The 19683-nt window shown below is 36.0% G+C and overlaps 1 protein-coding gene across 2 annotated transcripts in view; it reads right to left on the bottom strand.

The window, feature by feature from the left end:
- The window catches only part of Dhx15 (DEAH-box helicase 15), a 190238-nt gene that overhangs the window by 12148 nt on the left and 158407 nt on the right, over positions 1–19683 (bottom strand). The gene's annotated exons all lie outside the window — the stretch shown is intronic.

Below are 19683 nucleotides of genomic sequence, written 5' to 3' on the forward strand. Positions count from 1 at the left end.
TTGCATTGTTATCTTTTAATGTGTGCTTTTCAGTTACTAAAAACTCCATTAATGTCTCATCTGCTATACAAAAACCTTCATGTGGTAGAGTTCTTCACTGAAATTACAGATAAAATGCAACTAACTTTATCATTCCAAGATCATTGTTATAATCTTTACATATCATTTTAATTTGTAAATTTTTAAACTACAAAACTGTAAATTTTACAAGAGGAAAAATTAAAAAAAAAAAAAAAAAAAAACCCAATTCTTCTTTACCAGAGATGCATTTTTAAGCGTACTGTTATTTCAAATTTTTGGAAAATTACTCGAGTAACATGTTTTTCAGCTTTTATTTAAGAAGTGAAAGTAAATATTCATTTTACATTTGATCAATATGACTGAATTCCTTAAGCTAACAGTAAAGCTCATTCAGAATGGATTTATCTCCTAGTAGTCAAGATATTGTTAATAGGATAGTGTGCTTATGTTTAATGGGAAGAACACATTTCAGATGGATTCAAAATATGGGCAATCCATTAGAAACTGCCATACCATAAGTTGGGCGTGACAGTCCGCATATGATGGCGCCCACCTCTTACTAATAAATATCAAACTCGAGGATTACCGTCCAAAAAATTTCATTAGTCTAAATATCAAGTGGGTAATAAAAGTATGCCAAATTCTCAACCTTGCAAGGTCTTCCTCTTCCTATTGATTATGTCAAAAACTGTACCAGCATGCTTTCTCTTCTCAAATGTGCTGGTCTCGGCAAATTCACCCACATTTATCCACTACTTTCTCTAAAGATTGGAAATCTGTCAAAGGAATAAATTGAAAATTCTGTATTTTTTTTTCTTCACCACTAGGATTTTCTGTAACTCAACTACCTTCCCCACTGCCATTAATGCCCATAGGCCCAGGAATTCAGCATACCATTTATATCTCAACTTAGCTAATGCAGTTTAATTTTGTTTCTGATATATCTGAAAACTGGAATACTGTTGCTTCAGCAGCATCTAAATGGAACTATCCATATCTCTTACCTATTATTATATTTAGCACTACGAGGAACATGCATCTATTGTAAGGTGAGTAACAGAAATTGTTTTGCAAAATATATACTTTCTTCAGATAAGTAGCTGATATCTATTCCTCACTCAGAAAAGAGATCTTGCAGTCTAATTCTGATTGGCTGATTCTGGTTTGGTCTACGATCCTATCTAATACAACACAGTGTATCTAATAATATTTTTCAGTTTCATTAGAAAGGTAGGCTCCAAATAAAAACCAAGTACGGGTAGTTCTCTCGACTTTACGAGTTAATTCGTTCCTAGCGTGAGGTTGTAAAGCGGGAATTTATTTCCCATAGAAAATGTTAAAAATAAGGGTTATGTTATCAACAATGAAATTAGTTAGCTAATTAGTTAATGTTTAAACAATAATTGATTTATCCAAAGAAATGAAAACACAGCCTGTAAAATCAAGCAAATTATAATAATAGAGAAATTATTTATGAATTGCAAATGTTAAAGAATGTTTATTCTTCATCATTATCATCGACTAAATGCACACTCGTTGATCACTCATTATTGGCTCAGCACTCGTTGATTTGTTCACAAGGCATATATTTCCAAGATAATCTTCTCTTTTCTTTATAAATTTCAATAGCATGCATAAGCATTTTGTAACGGAATGTACAAATTGCAACTAACAAAATTTGCATGAAGTAACAAGTTTACGAAGCTTAAAAAAAAAAAAAAAAAGGAATAGAATGGAGAGAAGATTCTGAAAATTTTTGTTTTTTATACGACTGAAGATTTCAGTAAAGGGCAAACACATTTCACCATAATAACATAAAAACCCACACAATTCTAGCTTGTATTTTAACAAATGCAATAAGATCGAGTTTACTACCAGTTTATAACTGCTTGCAGTAGCAGAAAAGCCCAATAAACTGGAAAGTGCAAATTGTTTTTTATTGTTTTATGCTCGTGATTTACAGAAATGTGCCTTAGAAAAATATCACAACGCTATTCAAAATTGGTTCTTATAACAGAACATATGATAACGATGAAAATGTAGTGCGTTTAATGATTCGAATTGGTAACTAATACAATTTACACTATAAAAACGACCTTTTAGGGAGTTATATAACGAAAATTTGAACTTCCGAGGTCATGGAATGAATTATAAAAAAAACGTGTTACTGGGTTCACATTACATTATTTGCACGATACGATGGTAACGGATTAATATTGTAAAGCGGGGTACACCGTGTTGTATAGCTACGTGCGTGGTTTGAAATGCGGTATTTATGAACATTCATTTTTTTGCAATTAATGTCCACATTTTCGATTTTGTTGATACATGGAAAAAAAAAAAAAAAACCCTCGTAAAGCGAGAACTGCCTGTAGTAGTTTTCTTCGAATTTGTAATGAAGGTTCTGCTTCTGCATATAAACTATACACTGAAAGCATCTAATGCAGTGCTTTAACAATGAATACTATCCAATTTGTGAAGAACACTGTCTGAACCTAACGTACACAGGGTGTCTCAAGAATACACGGCATAACTTCAGGAATGAGTTCCTCATATGTAGACAAAAATATTTTATATCAACATAGTTACAGAAATGCTTGGTTCCCGAGATATTAACTGGAATGTCGTATCTCTTGCAGGTGATTTCCTTCATCACAAGGTACTGACAGAATCTGGTGGTTTTCCATTCCAACCATGTACTCAAATCAAGAGCAAGCAGATATGCACTTTATGTACGGTTTGGCGGACGGCAATGCTCTGGAGGCTTGTCGTTTGTACCATGAAAGATTCCCAGAACGAAGATGTACAGATAGGAAAATGTCTGAAGGTATCCAGCGCCGCCTTTGTGAACATGGGACCTTTACACCTCATGCTGCCGACAGAGGAGGAGATTTTGGATGTTGTGCATGCCATTCCTGGAATCAGCACATGTAAAATAGCAATGCAAATGCAACTGACTGTTCAATGTTTTGACTATTTGGAGAGTGTTCCGAGAACACCAACTGTATCCTTACCATCTGAAAAGGGTACAGGCCTTGTCACCAGCAGATTACCCTGCGCGAGTAATGTTCTGCCAGTGGTTCTTGCAGCAGTGTGGTACAACTCCTCACTTTCCTGCCTTGGTGATATTCACAGATGAAGTTATTGGGCCCCATGTACTTCCAAACAAAAATTCACAGGGCAGGCGTACAGAAACTTTCTGGAAAACAACATGCCTGATTTCTTGGACGACATGCCACTGATCATTCGTCAACAAGCACACTTCATGCATGATGGTGCTCTGGCACATTTCAGCCACCTAGCCCGCAATTACCTGAATCGAAGGTTTCCTGGTCAGTGAATAGGTAGAGGTGGACCAACTGCCTGACCTCCACGCTCACTGATTTAAACCCACTAGATTTCTTCTTGTGGGGCCATTTAAAGTCATTGGTGTATTCGACTCTGGTAGCTGACAAGGTAACTCTCCGCAATGGAATTGTGGCAGGTTGTGAGACATTACAAAACATGCCAGGAATTTGGCATCGTCTTTGCGAGTCCATGAGAAGTCGATGTGAGGCCTGTCAGGCAGAAGGTGGACATTTTGAACAATTACTATAAGGTGATGTGAACAGTTAAGTGTCATAGACAGACCTTCAAAACTCGGAAACCAAGTATTTCCGGAACTATGTTGATATAAAATATTTTTATTGTCTACATATGAGGAACTCATTCCTGAAGTTATGCCGTGAATTTTTGAGACACCCTGTGTGTGTATATATATACACACACAGGCTGGCCTCGATTAATGCGATTAATTCGTCCCGCGAGTGCATCGTGCAAAATGGAAACACGTTAATCGAATATAATAGTCAATAGGAAAAATTAATTGGTCCTTGACCTTCTGGAATGTCTATAAAGAATTTTAAAAATACCTTTTAAATAATTTTTATTTAAATTATTTCTACACAATGTAAAATATAATGAAAATAATTATGGAATTAAATGTTTATAGCATAAAATAGCAGTTCCCAAACTGTGCACTGCAGAATATTTTAAATACTCGAGGGAAACACAGCGATACTCGACATCTGTCGGACTCTGCGCAAACTACTAGCTGGAGGTAGTTCACAGTTTCAACACTTCTTAAGTTTTTTGGACCTAACTACTAAACGGAACTGTTAGGTATTTCTTTTGGTCTGTGTGCGCCGTGAAAAAATTACTGAGACACTAAGGGCGCTGAACCGAGAAAGTTTGGGAACCTCTGACATAAAATACACAATGAAGAAATGACTGTTGCGGAAATATTTGAACAGCACTGACTTTCTCTTTTCATCAATCAATTTCCGATAGCCAACGACAATCTTCTCTGGGGCTGGCAAAATAAATATCGCAGAGAACCTCAAACCTTTTGTTTGAGGTTTTCTGCGATACAAAAGATTTCATCAAGTTCTTTTACCGTTATCTCCTTCGCGGTAACATTTGCATCTGGCTCATTAAAAATTTGAATTTTTAAATGCAAGTCTGCATTCCATCTTCCGATGGTTGATGGAACACACCAAGGCGGGCAGTAGGCAAACCTTTGTTTATTGCCCGCCCGACGCGCGGTAATCTTAATGCATGATTCAAATCTTTTTCAACTATCGCATATTTTTTTGGTAGTTGTTGGCGCATCGGCTTCTGTGGCCATAATGCACCTCCCAAGGTTTTTGCAGTACTTTGATCCAAGCCAGAGGTGGGATTTGAACCCGCGACCTTTGGGTTGCTAGGCAGGTACTTTACCCACCCGGCTAGCCCGGTCGGCCAACTATCGCATAAAAAAAAAAAAAAAAAAAAAAAAAGAGAGATCGTGTTAACTGGAAATTTGCATCGTGTAAAGTGAAAAGTGGTATAATTTTTTCAAATAGCAGTAACTGAAACACTCGTTAATCGAACTCGCAAGGCTTGGCTGTATATATCTTGTTAGGTTCAGACAGTGTTCTTCACAAACTGGATAGTATTCATTGTAAAGTATATATCTGTCTACACACCAATACATGGAGTAGTTCTAAATATATTTAATTTTGATAGACAAGTCAGTAAAAATTTCTTGAACAGCAACACTGCTTCATTAGTGCAGCCTATTAATTTTAAAATAACCAGACTTGCAACTGGAATGTATATGTGCATTAGAAACAGTTGGCATTAGTAGAGGCATATGATGCAAGAAAGCACGCTTATATAGCATTAGAAAAAAAAAAAAAAAAAAGCTATTCATTCAATCCAAATGTTTGTTTAGTTCTGCCTTGAATTTATTTAAGTTGTTGACCTCACAACCACTATTACAGATGGCGGTTTGTTACAACTATCAACCACCTGGTGGATAAAGGCAAATTTTCGCACATCTATTCTAGAAATGTCTTTCCTCTGTTTGAATTTATGCCCCCTCAGGTGAGTAATCTGAGCAAGGTTAAGAATCCCATCAGCATCGAGCTTCTCAAACCATTCAAGGCCTTATATACCTTGATCAGATCACCTCACAGGTGACCAGTCTCTAGACGCTGCAATTTGCAGAACCTAAGCCTTTCTTGGTAACAGCAACCCTTTGTTCCACTCACCAATCTCATTGCCCTTCCCTGTACTCATTCTAGCAGTTCTACATCTTTCTTAAAATGAGATTTCCAGACCTTTATGCAGTACACAGTATGGCTGACCATTTCCAAATACAATGGGACAATCACCTCCTTATCCCTGCTAGCAAAATTCCTGTATATCATTGAGAAGACACCATGGGCTACCATTGCAGCCTGTCTGCAGTCACAGAAAACTTCATATCTGACTGCACAATTAACCCCAGGTCCTTTCCATTCTCTACTACCCTGAGTGTAGTACCACTCAGATGGTACGTTACTCTGGGGTTACTGCTGCCCATTTGCAGTACTTCACATTTGTCAATGTTAAAGTTCAGTTACATGGCTCATATGCTCAACTTTTCAAGATCCTGTTGCAGTAATGTACTATCGTTACTGTCATTAACAACCATGCCTACCTTTGTATCGTCTGCAAACTTATACATTAACCCCGACATACTTTCATTAATATTATTGATAAATAGAGAAAACAAAAATGGGCCCAAAACTGAGCCCCAGGGGACTCCACTAATAACATTACACCACGAAGGGCAGTGTCCATTGATTAACACCGTCTTATACCACTCAACCATCCTTTTATCCATTGTAGCAACTTGCCCCAACAGTATCAAAAGCTTTCCTAAAATCCATGTATATGATATCAAAATTATTTTTTGAAACCAGTTCCTTTGTGACCACATCATAGTATCCAATCAAATTTGTCAGACAAGACTTCCCCTTAAAAAACCCATGCTGTGTCTGAACTATAACTGTAGTCTTGTCTAGATGGTCCTTTAACCAATGACTCCATTATTTTACCTGGAACAGAAGTTAAACTAACAGGTCTGTAATTACTCGTGTCACCCATTGTGAATTGGGGACACATTTGCACATCTCCAGTCCATGGGGCCCTCCCTGAGTTCAAGGAAGCTTTCATAATTATGGCTAAGGGTTTGTGGAGTTTCTTCGCTGCTCCCTTTCATATAAATGGATAGATCTCATCCACCCAGGGTGCCTTTCTTATGTTCAATTTCAACAATTTCATCTCCACTTTGCTCTCAGTTATTACAAAATCATTTAGCTCCCTGCCAGAGTTTGATAGCTTCGGGCCTCCACTTCCCTACAGACTTCCTCAGGTGTAAATGTAGATGCAAAATACTCATTCAGTTTGTCAGCTACCTCAGCAGGTTCATCAACAATCGAACTGTAGAAGTCAAGTGGACCGATCTGAATCATCCCCTTCCTTCTAGAGTTTACTTAAATAAAGAACTCTTTGCTATTTTTCTTTGCATCCTTTGATGAAGATTTATTGTAATCTGCCTTTGCTTGCCTAACGTCATTTGTGACTTGATTACAGACTATCATATCTACCACAGGCATCTGTGTCTCTTGATAATTTATATGCATCCAATGCATTTTTCTTCTCTCCCACGAGTTAGTTCATCTGACATCCATTTAGGCCTAAACCTTGAACAGTATTTCTTAGTTGGTATGAAATGCCTAGTAGCTTCCATGATTAATTCCTTGAATGCTTCCCATTTAGAATTTGCTGTTGGTAACATCATCAGTTGGTTCCACTGTATAGAATTTAAAATATCTGAGACCACTGTAGTCACCTTTACAAAAGCAAAAACCTTTCCCCTTACACCTGATGGTAGTTACATCTTTAAATAAATCGCACATCAGTACACTGTGATCACTGCCACCTAGTGTTTCCTTTATCTACAGATTCTTAATCCACGAAGAATCACTGCTGATAATCAGATCAAGAGTATTACTGCCTCTGGTTGCCTCTCAAACGTGCTGCTGTAGAAAACAATCATTCAATAAATCCTCAAAAATTTTGCTAGTGTGTGAGTGACCACCCACAAGTTCCAGCCTATATCTGGGAAGTTAAAATCCCCAATATAAGACAATCTGATTTACTGGCCACTCTGCTTCTCTGTACAGTTGTTCACTGTACTCATCAGAGTCACTAGGCCTATAACACACTCCTACTCTCAACTTGGTTTTCCCAGTGCTTATGTCACACCAAACAGACTGAACATTGCACTATACACCCATGTCAACTGGATGTACTTCCTTAGATTTTATGTGTTTCTTAAATAACAGCATCGCACCTCCACCCTTTCTATCCTTTCTGCACACATTGTACTCCTCAAATTCCAATTCTGCATTCCTTATCTCTGTGTGACATCATATCTCTGTTATGACAACATCAGCCTTTGATGTCATGACTAGCACCTCAAATTCATCAAATTTATTTACTATACTCCTAGCATTGTGTACATGCAAGTATACATGCATGTGTTCTTACTCTTAGTTACTCTAACACAACCAATGTGTTTACTTGTTCCATGATGACTCCCATCAGTCTTTGAAATCCCAGTTCCTTGCTTTCCAGCTGATGCTCATTCCAATAAAAGCAGTGCAAGAATCACTTTCACTGATGCCTGTGGCTACTGTTAATCTATTAGTCTGTGAATCCCTCCAAGCTAGCAGTTTTCAAACCCACCTAACATTGCATCAATAGCATCAGCAAATATTCTTGCACCCTTTCTATTTAAGTGTATCCCCTCCCTGTAGAAGCAGTCTCTCCTGTTAACAAGCAAAGACCATGCTGTGAAAAATTCTACCCCATTCGCCTTGCACAATCTCTCTAGGGTCGAAGTGATTGACAAGACTCTCATGACATACTTCCTCCAATCGTGCCTGGGCAGAATTGCAGACACTTTCAAGTTTTAACCATAAATTGCGACTTGTTTTTTCAACACTGACGTCTACTTGTTAAGCAAGTTTGCAGATATCCTCCTGTTAATGTCATTAGTGCCAACATGTACAACAATTTCACCCTTTGTGCCCTTAAAATATATCCGCACATCATCAACTTTTGCCCCTGGCAGACATACGCTGGTCCTATTCAACCTATCCCTTTTGCACAATATATTTCCCATCTCCCTGACAACAGTCACAGACAATAACTAACTCTTGTGGGACCAGTGCATTCTGCTGTGAAGGTTGCCCTCCATTTCAGTTTCTTCAAGGGCATCTACCCAACTCTTCAAACTCTCACAAACACAGCCATCAGACTGCTGCGGTTGCACCTAATTTGACACTTTGCACCTCGCACGCACTCACTCACTCACTCACTCCCTGGCCAGTCATGCCCTTTTCCAGAAAGGCTTGCAAACATTTCACAACTGTTGCACCTTTTTTTTAGGCTGCGATGCATTGGAGAAGCGACCCCTTCGGTACTCCCCCAAGCCACAGCACTCCCGCTACGTTGTGTACATTGCTTTGCTGCTCTAGTCTTGGGCATGATTTTTGTATAAATACAATGTAATTAATTAACTGTGAAAATTAATAAGGTAAATAAATTTAATTGATTAATTTACTATACTATACCTTAGCTATCAAGTCACACTATACCGTAACGATCATCACAATGTTAAATTAGTTATATCCTTAGCTAAATACAAAAGATATAGGTCCAAAAAGTGATTAAAACCTTTAAAATACTTATTTATTACAATTTTACAATTAAAGTACTACTATTCTTCTGCACTAATTCTTTTCCCGCCAAATTGATATTCCCGCCAAAACACCAATATCATAGTGGTATGAGTAGCAAGTTGTAACTTAAAAATCACTAGCTAAATTTAAAAATTAAGATAACAAACATTACTAAGCTTACTTAGTCTATTTGTAAAACACAAATTAATACATTAACTACTTAAAAATTTCAAAGAAAATGTGAAAATATTATGAGAATATCTAGTCCTAACAGAGGTTGAAATAACATTATGATCTCAATAGATTATAAATATCTACTTTATAAAAACACAAAATGCTTAAAAAAATTTTTTATTTCTAAATTATGCTATGTTGAGGTGCATTTTTAGCACTATATGCTAAATCCCTGTTATAACACTCCCACTTATCGCATTATCCTGCTTTTAGTATTCTTTTCTTCTGGTTCGTGGTCAATCCTATGAACTGACATGCATTTTGTAAGGCACTCATGCTTGCTTACTTTATATCTTTTTTTTTTTTTTTTTTTAAATACAAGTAAACCCATATCTAACCCTTATTCCTCTTGAGATTTTTCGCGTTGGGAAAGGAATGATGCAGACTAAATTCTAGGAACTGTTAATTTTGCAGTATGTTTACTTCATAGATATAATTTCTGGTGAAAGTGATGCTGGTTTATTTCATATTCAACTTGATGTTTGTAGGTGGATAGGCTGCTCTTCACAACTCAGTGTTTAACTATTCATCATTACTTTTGCATACTATAGACAATTTTGGAAAGCAGACAAATAATGTTGAATTTTTAAACATTATTCGTCTACTTTTCTATTGCTAGTATTATTATGTCTTCTGTATGCACATGGCATCAATAAATTTCATTAATTCAGCATTATTATTATAATATGCTTTTATTATATTAATATTACATTTATCACATTTATTCAGCAACACAAATGTTTAGTTTAATAAATTTAAAAAAATTTCATTCTTTCTAAGAAAAAAAGGTTGAAAGTGCAAAAAGAACAAGCATGGTATTTTACGTGTGTTAGTTTTCAACTTATATATAAACCACTGTTTCACACACATACTGCAAAAAAAAAAAAAAAATCACAACTAGTTCTATTATCCTCATTACTTTTTCTTAGTTTTGAAAATCTGCCAATGTGCATAGAACGAAGGATTATTCTTTCTCTGGTACAGCAAGCAACGTTGGTTCTCTGCAAAAGTCATCTCCTTCTGTGCCAATTTTGTGAAAGGAAAATTGCTCTGGCATACTAGTCATATTTCAATACACAGAGGTATGTGTGCAGGCATAGTAATAGTTTTTTCCATGAAAGTAGGATTTATAAAAAACTTCTGATAATTTATAATTTCATTTGAGTAAGGGCGTCATCAGACAAAATAGGTTTTTCTCACTGTTCACTTTCTTTTATACTGTACTGTGCTGTAGAGCCAGTATATATATAATTAAATTTAATATTTAAAAATATTTACTTTTTTTGTTGTCCAGTATACCAGACAGTCTAGTAGACGGAAAGATGTAACACAGGCTCATCTGGAGAGGAATGGTATATAAGGGAATCACAGCAGGGCTTTGTTAAGGAGATTACGTCTGACTATTTAATATAAATCTGATTAGTTAATATAAGTCTGTTACAGAAAAACTGGATGCAAAGAACAATTCTGATACCATTTCTATATAAACTGTAACAAATGTGGTTCAAGGTAGGATTGGGGGGGGGGGGGTACCACAAGGTTTAGTAATAGGCACTGGTTATTTCTATTTACTGATGACATAGCTGGAGATACTTCAATGTCTAGGTCTGCTGATGATACAAAGGTGGGAATGGTATTTAATGACAGTAATCAGGGTATGTATGCTTCTTCAACAAGAACTAATTAAACTGTTTCAATGGGTTTAAAAATGGCTGCTAAAGTATAACACTGTAAAAATGCAAGGGTTCATATTTGGGCAGCAGTACTCAGAGTATTGTTCCATTTGGAGAGAACCAAACTTGAGATAGGTCATAAAGGAAGTTACTTGGGAGAAACTACTCCCAAGTAATTTCCATTATGAAATGTCTTCAGAGTAATTTCCCCCAAGTTTAATAAAAAAAAAAAAAAAATTCTGTGATTGATTTTAAACTTGTTATGCACAAGTCTAGCAGGAAGCTGCTTTGAGTGAACACCCGTTCTTCCAAATTGTAGCACATACTGAAAATGACAGAATTTGAACATGTGTACATTAATTTTTTATAAAAAAAAAATTAATTTTTTATTATCATTTTTTATGAACTTGGAAAATCAGCCCTGGAAACACATTAAATACTTGTTACATTTTACAGAGATGAAGTTATAATGGGGTGTTTCCAAGGGTTTCACATGGTTCTATTATCAAGTAACAATGACTGAGAACTGGGAATGAGGCTAGTGTGCCAAGTTTGTTCCATGCATTCTCACTTTAGATTAAAGCCAGCATTGGATCTTCATTTTATCTCAGTTGTTGAAGCAAGCTGTGCTGAATATGGCATTTTTAACAAAAAGTAAAACAGGTGACAAGTCTTGGGTATGTGGATGTAATCCAGAGACCAGGTTTAAAGTTCCTCATGGAAAACGTCACCAAGACCATAAAAAGTGAAGCAGTCAAAATCACATGTCAAGAGTAACTGATTGCATAATCTGATGACAAGGGAATGGTGTTATAATTTGCTCCACAAGGTGTCACTGTTAATGAAACCTGCCACGAACGATCCAAAAGGTTGTAAAATGGTCAGCTCTTTCACCACAGTAATTTGCTGAGTCACATACTGACTCAATTTTGTCAATCAAAAAAAAATTTCAGGAAGGAAATTTCTAATTGACAAAAACATTCCCATTATGACCCAGTCATTTTATTTGCCTGATTTTGCACAATGGAATTTTTGGCTATGTGCAAAATTAAAACAGGACACAGAAGGAAAATTATTTGTACTGATTCTCAAATTCCATGAGGAGGATGTTAATTTTATCTTGAAATTATGCTTTTGCTGGTTACTTTTTCGTATCCTGAAGTCTCCCCTTCAACTGTCTTATTTTATCAGTAACAATGTAAAAATGACAACATCGAAGTACTTCAGTTTTCAGCACCAACTACTAGCACAAAGTTCACTAGCAACAATATTTTATTTAAGTAACCTGTACTAATGTACTGTCTTCAATTTTATAACAGCAAATTAAACCTCACTAATTTGGAACCCCAACACCTTCACACCAACACCTTCATTATGTGTGTATTTTATTTATGCAGAACAGATTTTTCTTAAACAAAAATTTAATGATACAATCAGTGATTCAGAATGGTTTCACAATCTGTGTAAAAGATGCAAAATCATTGTAAAGGAAAAATTTAATGCAAATATTTTTATATGGTCCTGCACATTTTTCATCTGAAGTTTTATCAAGTACCCTTTATTCCTAATATCCTAGTCCTCATACAATTTGTGGGTCAAAGAATCAACACTCAGCTATAAATGTTTTTATAGAAATTATGTATTGAAGGTTGATTTGATTGATCTTGATTTTATTGGCACAAAAATGACTGCAGTTATACTGCGCCAAGAAAAGATTAAAATATCAACAAAGATAAATTCTGGTAACCTTTAAAAAAGTTACCTTATCAAACTGTTATTTATATATGTGTGTATATATTAATAGCTTGTAAAAACTTAAAAACTGCTGACACATGGTCGTTGTCTGATAAAATCTGACTGAGTGTATAAAGGCACAGTCGGATAAGTAAAAGCAGTAAAATATATATTGTGAACGTGTGTAAAATTAATGCAATCTATTAAAATATGCTTTATTGATAAAATGGTGTCGCAAGGCACCATTTTATCCTATGACCCACATAGGAGGGTCATCTGCCCTCAGCAGAAACAAATGTGTTAGATGACTGTGTCCTATGCGGAGTCGAGCGAGAACAACTTCCTCGCTACGATTCCTGCGCAGACTGGACTGCCATGGTTCTATTACAGGCTTTATCTAGTATAATTTATTTGTTCTCTCTCTCTCTGTGCCATAGTTCCTGCCATTGGGAATATATCTTGTTGTATTGAAGGAAACAACTGAGGTGTTTTTTTTTTTTTTTTTTTTTTGATGATTCTGACAAGGAGAAAGGATTCTGGTCAGTATTAAAAACTATAACATAAAAATTGCTTTTTACAACTGAGATGAAATCTAGAAACGAAGTCAAGCAGAGTAGAATAGTAAGCGCATGGAAAACAAATTGAATTATGACGATGTTTGTTTTAACTTAAATGAAATCAATAATGATGAGTCAAATATGTTGGACAACAGTGGAGAGTAGCTACAAAAAACAGTAACAGCATTTCAAGAGCAAAAATCAGTAGGTGAAGTGGGAAACTGGAGGAAAAAAGTAATGAAGTAAAATTAAAAGGCAGAAACTACCTGGATACTCTTCTCTGAAAAGGAATTTAAAAAAACATACAGAACAGAACCTCATATTTGGAATCACAAAATCTAGAAAGACCTAAAATCTGGAAGGTTTATTAACTAAATCCATTAAAAAAAAAAAAAAAAAAAAATATATATATATATATATATATATATGAGATGCCCGTTTAACATTACTCTGCCCACCTGTCTATCAAAACCTGCAGAACAAAAATCACTTGTTCATTAAACTTTAATGTTGCTATACTTATTCAATAAATGACATTTCTTTTTATTACTGAAGGAGTAGCAACATTCAGTAAATTAGTGAATTTTATCTGCTGTCCCACTCATTTTCTCACCCCCACCACCTACATCATTTCCTTGATGATTATGGTAACATACTAAAAGAGATTATGGAGATGGTTCCTTCCATCATTAATGGTTCACTTTCCATGTGTTATGGTTGTCGTTCTTGGCAAATTTTTGCGAACTGCCACATTTGTTGGTAACAGAAAAGTGAAGCACCCTAGGTGGTAGATGACTCTCATCAACTGGTGCAATACCCCCACTTTGCTTATTGGAGGCATGAAGTGGTGGAACCCATGTTTAGTCTCTAGAGCTATGTTACTCGGTCAGACCCTTTCCCATCTCTTCCATCATGCAGATGACTTTTGAGGTTATGATTAACATCGTGGCGAGATCCAATATTCCTTACATTTCGAGGGTACAGCTCTAAAACGGTGTTCGCAGGCCGGCCACTAGTTAGTACAACCGGATTGAACCTATTGGTAACTCTCTAGGAGGCTTCCGGATCAGCTAGTGTATAATCTTGCTACCTCTACTCTGCAAGATAGTGACTGGAGGGAGTCGAGTAGTATGTATGCGGGGAGCATTGTCGCGGCGACATTATGTCAAGGATCTGGGTATATTCTTACCATGTGTACGCCATATCAAATTTCATTACTTCATACAGCATGTCCCACCCACTTTTCTTACTACTGAATACACCATGAATTGTCAAACTAATAGAGCAAGCTTATCTGCGAAAAGATCTAAACCTCCCAAAAACTTCCTAATTCATTTCACAAATATATGTGGTCTCAATTCTAATCTCAACTATGTCCATTTCCACTTGCAGTCTGCCAAACCCAATGTACTTTTTCTGACAGAATCTCAGTATCGGTTGATTCAACTAGTGCTCATTTCAGATGCCTAAATTATTCGCTGTATGATTCCTTTTGCCTCAAAGGTGATACTTGTGCATATGTCCATTCTGATATTCCTTATCACAGACTTGGCAATTTGGAATCTCCTCTCTTTGATCTTCTCTGGCTTAAAATCTCTCTACCTCATTGTGTCAATTCATCTGTTGTCTCTACCGTTCTCCCAACTCCGCTAATCACTTGGAGCTCTTTGACTTCCTCTCTTTGCAACTTGACTTTCTCCAGTCCAACTTTCCTAACAGTGAGGTAATTTTCCTTGGTGATTTTAATGTTCACAATTTCCAGCTGGCTTCCGTTTTCTAGTCATACCGATCCAGCTGGTCAAGATGTTGAGGCTTTTGCAATTTCTAATGACCTTGCACAGATTGTTCATTTACCTACAAGAATACCGGACAATCCTAACCATACAGCCAACACGCTTGATCTTTTTCTCACAAACATCCCTTCTAAGTACACGGCCCAAGTGAGAGGTCCTTTAGGCCTTTTTCATTTTCTGCCTACACCAAAGCTTGCAACAGTTGTAAAGCAGTTACTAATCAGTCCAAACTAGAGTTTGAACAGGCTAAGAGTAGAAAACTTGCTTCTTACCCTAATGGTAGCTGAGCATTCTGGTCTCTCGCTAAAGGTATTGGCCAAAGATATAGCTGACCTGCTAGCATCCCATTTATCTTTCAACTAATGTATTAATGATCTTGGTAAAACACCTTCCACAATTCCCAACACGCTTGATTCAACGCCTCCTGTGGTCTTCCGTCAAAAGGATTTTGATGAATCTTGATGCTAAGAAAGCTCGAGGTCCTGATGGCATTTCTCCACTTGTTCTCAAAACCTGTACTCCTGAACTTACTCCTATTCTTTGCCGCCTTTTTTCACTTTCTTATTCCAAAGGCGTTTTTCCTTCTGCATGGAAATTTGCTTATTTCCAGCCAGTTCATAAAAAGGGTGACAAATCCCTCCCATCCAATTATCATTATGTCAACAGCTCCTGTTTACATACAGAAAGTCATCTGCACGTTCCTGTGACTGATACTGCATTGTCACGACAATGGATTTTGCCCAATGACCCAAGAGGATACCCAGATATTATAAAAATTAAATAAATAAAATAAACAATATTAAAGGGAGAGCAGAAAGCAAGCAAAGAAACTAACAAAAAATACAATTTTTTTGGATAATCCATGTATTTTTATTCCTTGATGAATGGTTAAAAATTTAAATTCTTTTTTGATGATAACAATAAAATGCAAGACAAATTTTATGACAAAGAACATCCCTATTAAATACAATTCAACCCTAATATTCTACGTGTTATAGCACAATTTCAGATAATACCAGTGTGATCTAATGTTTTTTTTGTATTCCAGGGAGAGAGAACCAGTGAATGAAATGGTTTCCAAATGTGAACCCTTGAGTTGCTGTATTCTCTTGTGCAGTATGTTCTGCCAATTAGCAATTCAATTTATATATATATATATATATATATATATATATATAAAAATGTATCCCACAGCAATTACTGTAGACCACTGGTTCTCAAAGTGGGTGCTGTGGCACCCTATGACAATAGGGTCCCACTTAGGGATGATGCAACGTCAAATTTAGCATTGGCTTACATCGTCACTGTCACTACAAAAGGTCATCATCACTAGAACAGATTTGTCATTATTTTCCTGATATATCTATCGACAATTTTGACTGATACGAAATCCATTTGTTCAATTGACATCTAATAAAATAGAGTTAAGCCTTAAAGAAGAAGAGGAATGTAAAATATTTAAGGGCAAAGCCTCATGCTACGAGGTAGAATGACTAACATATAGGTTAGTGCAAAAGCATCATTTTAATGTAGCCATCTACAAAAGTAATTAAATTAATTATTTTAATTGGCATTGTTTTGGTTATATCTTATATTGTGAATGCCTTCACAACGAGCTGCCCACAGTATTGTCTACCTTGAATAAGTAACACTTCACCAGTGGAGAAGACTACTGTTATTTATTCTCAGTGGATACCACCACCCAGATGGCACTATTTCAAAGCTTGTTGGCTTCTCTTCGGTGGGTGGGCAAATACACTGGTGTTGCAGTAGTGACAACCCAGTCATGAAGTATAACTTCACAATATTAGTGCAAAAGCATCATTTTAAACATAGCCATCTACCAAAGTAGTTAAATTAATTAATTAAATTGCATCGTTTGTTTGGTTATATCTCATATTGTGAATGCTATCACAACGAGTTGCCGTGGTATTGTACTACCACGAATAAGTAACACTTCACCAGTGGAGAAGACTACTGTTGAATGTTACTTATTCGAGGTAGTACAATATCATGGCAACTTGTTGTGAAGGCATTCACAATATGAGATACAGCCAAAATGATGCCAATTTAATTAATTAAATTACTCTGATAGATGGCTACGTTAAAATGATGCTTTTGCCCTAACCTATATGTCAGAAGAAGTGGAATTAATACAAATTCGCAATGACCGTACGTTACGATTAAAATACTCTGAAATTTCCCTCTAATCCTTTTTTTGGATATTAATTAAGGAATATCCCAACACAGAGCTAGAACCCTTGAAGTTTGGTGCAATTTTCTACCTCGTACTTGTGCGAACTCGGGCCTTTCTACGTTTGTTAATATCAAAACTAAAAAGAAAGAAAGCCTGAAGTCGGTTGAAAATGAAATGCGAGTATGTTTGTCTAAAATATGCCCAAATATAAACAACCTATGTAAATCCCCATCAAGCACGTGATTGATTCACATTAATTGTTCTCTTTTTATGAATATTTTTATTGCAATAAGCATTTTTTCTAAAATTAATAAAATTTCAATATAATTTTGTAGTTTTTTTTTTTTTTTTTTATTTTGAATTATTTTAGTTTCTGGATATAAATTAGAAAATGTACTTATTGTTCTAAAAACATTAAAATAAGTATGAAAAAAACAATCAAATATTATTTGTTTAATTTAGATTTTTTCATAACTTATTATTCTTAGAGATATAGAAATTGTGCATAAAATGTGGTATGAGGCCAATTTAAAAAAAAAAAAAAAAATTGTTTAAAAATCCTGTACCAAAAGCCAAACATTTTTTTCATGCATTTAAAAAAAAAAAAAAAAAAAATTTCCCTCATTGCCCTTCTGCATGCACCACTTTACAAAATATTCTGCAAGCGCCCATGCACCCATTGCTGGGGTTGCCAGAAATTTTTCATAATGGATTTAGGGTGTCTTCACATTAAAAAGTTTGAGACCCACTGCTGTAGATGTTCAGTTTTTTTCCCCTACCTCACATCAATCAGAGATGCAATAAAAAAAAAATAATAAAAAATACAATACATCACTGAAACAGTAATTGCACAATGGAAACTTACAAAAAAGTAACCAATTTTCCTCTGAGGGAGGATATGAAAACGAGCTAACAGTTGCCATATATTCAGTTATAAAATTTTTAAACAGCACAAGATATCCCTTTCAAAACTATGAAAATCACATTGTTATTTGGTTTTTAGGAGCATTAGCAACATATTGCTCCGGGGATATGCGGTGGTCATGGGCTTGAACTCCGGTCTAATCAAGAAGCATGTGCTATGCACTGCTGCTCCTGCCCACTTGCCTACGGAAGTGCATGAAAATTACACCTAGAACGGCAAAAACTACTAAAGGCATAATGCAAAGCATACCCTGGAATTTGCATATTGAAAGCGTATTAGAGAGAAACAAAGCTTTATTTCTGTAATATAATGAGAATGTTTACCATGTTTAAACAAAGATGGTGCAAGAGTTTTTGCCACTATTATTGAGGATGCCTTATGGGTTCAAGGAAACTGCTAGTTTGTGTGTGTGGGGGGGGGGGGGAACAAGGGTAATATAGACACGTGCTTATCTGATAATATTGGTCAAATTAACACCTGCACATACGTCAAGAGTTCTTGTTTGTTACCGCAACAGAACATATTAGCAAGATGTTCTGAGGGTAGAAACTTTTCAAATGAGCAGGTAGCAAATGCTAGGGAAGCGAGCTTAAATAACTATAAGGGGTGTGTCAGGGTAGTTGAACTATACAAGAACACCAAGTCTTAATTGTTTATACAGTAATGTCAGAAGTGTCGTCAATAAAATGAGTGAATTCGACCTGCTGGTTAGGACAAGTAACACTGAATGGGGCTTACAAAAACGGCTGAGCACGATGAAATCTTTCCCGGATTCAGACGTTTTGTATGCTAGTATAGAATCTATATGGTGTGAGAGTGTTGGAAGCAAGGGTATAATGAGAGTGGGAGTAATCTACAGGCCAGGTGATTCTGAAGATTATGATGAGAGCCTCTACATGCAAATGGAATGGACAAGTAAGCATCAATGTCTTATTAGGGTAATTTGAATTTGCTTTTAATTGATTGGAGCAAATGGTAAGGAAACTCCATATGGGGGACAAAATTTTTAAATCAACTAGATGACTGTTATTTGTATAAACATGTCAGGGAAGGTACTAGGGAAAAGAATACTCTAGACCTCATCATCACCCATGAACCAGATAACATAATAGGGCTGCCAGTACAGGAAGTGATCATGGAGTTCTACGGTGGATGATGAAGAGAGAGAGAGAGAGAGAGGTAGCAGCAGTTAAAGGCAAAGGAATGAGTTATAATTTCAGGAAAGGAAATTACAACGGTTTAAGATGCTACATGGTCTATATTAACTGGGTAGATATCTCACAGAGAGTGAATACAATTGAATTAAGGTATACCTTTAAGACATTAATCATAGAAGCCTTGAATGTGCATAAACCATTAAAAACATACTCCACGAGGAGGATTTCAAGTTGGATGAATAATGAGGTTGCCAGATTACTTGAGCAGAAAAAGATGGCATGGAAAAGTGAGAG

The sequence above is a fragment of the Mastigoproctus giganteus genome, chromosome 7, assembly GCF_048544385.1.
Source record: "Mastigoproctus giganteus isolate SK-2022 chromosome 7, ASM4854438v1, whole genome shotgun sequence".
Lineage (NCBI taxonomy): Eukaryota > Metazoa > Arthropoda > Arachnida > Uropygi > Thelyphonidae > Mastigoproctus > Mastigoproctus giganteus.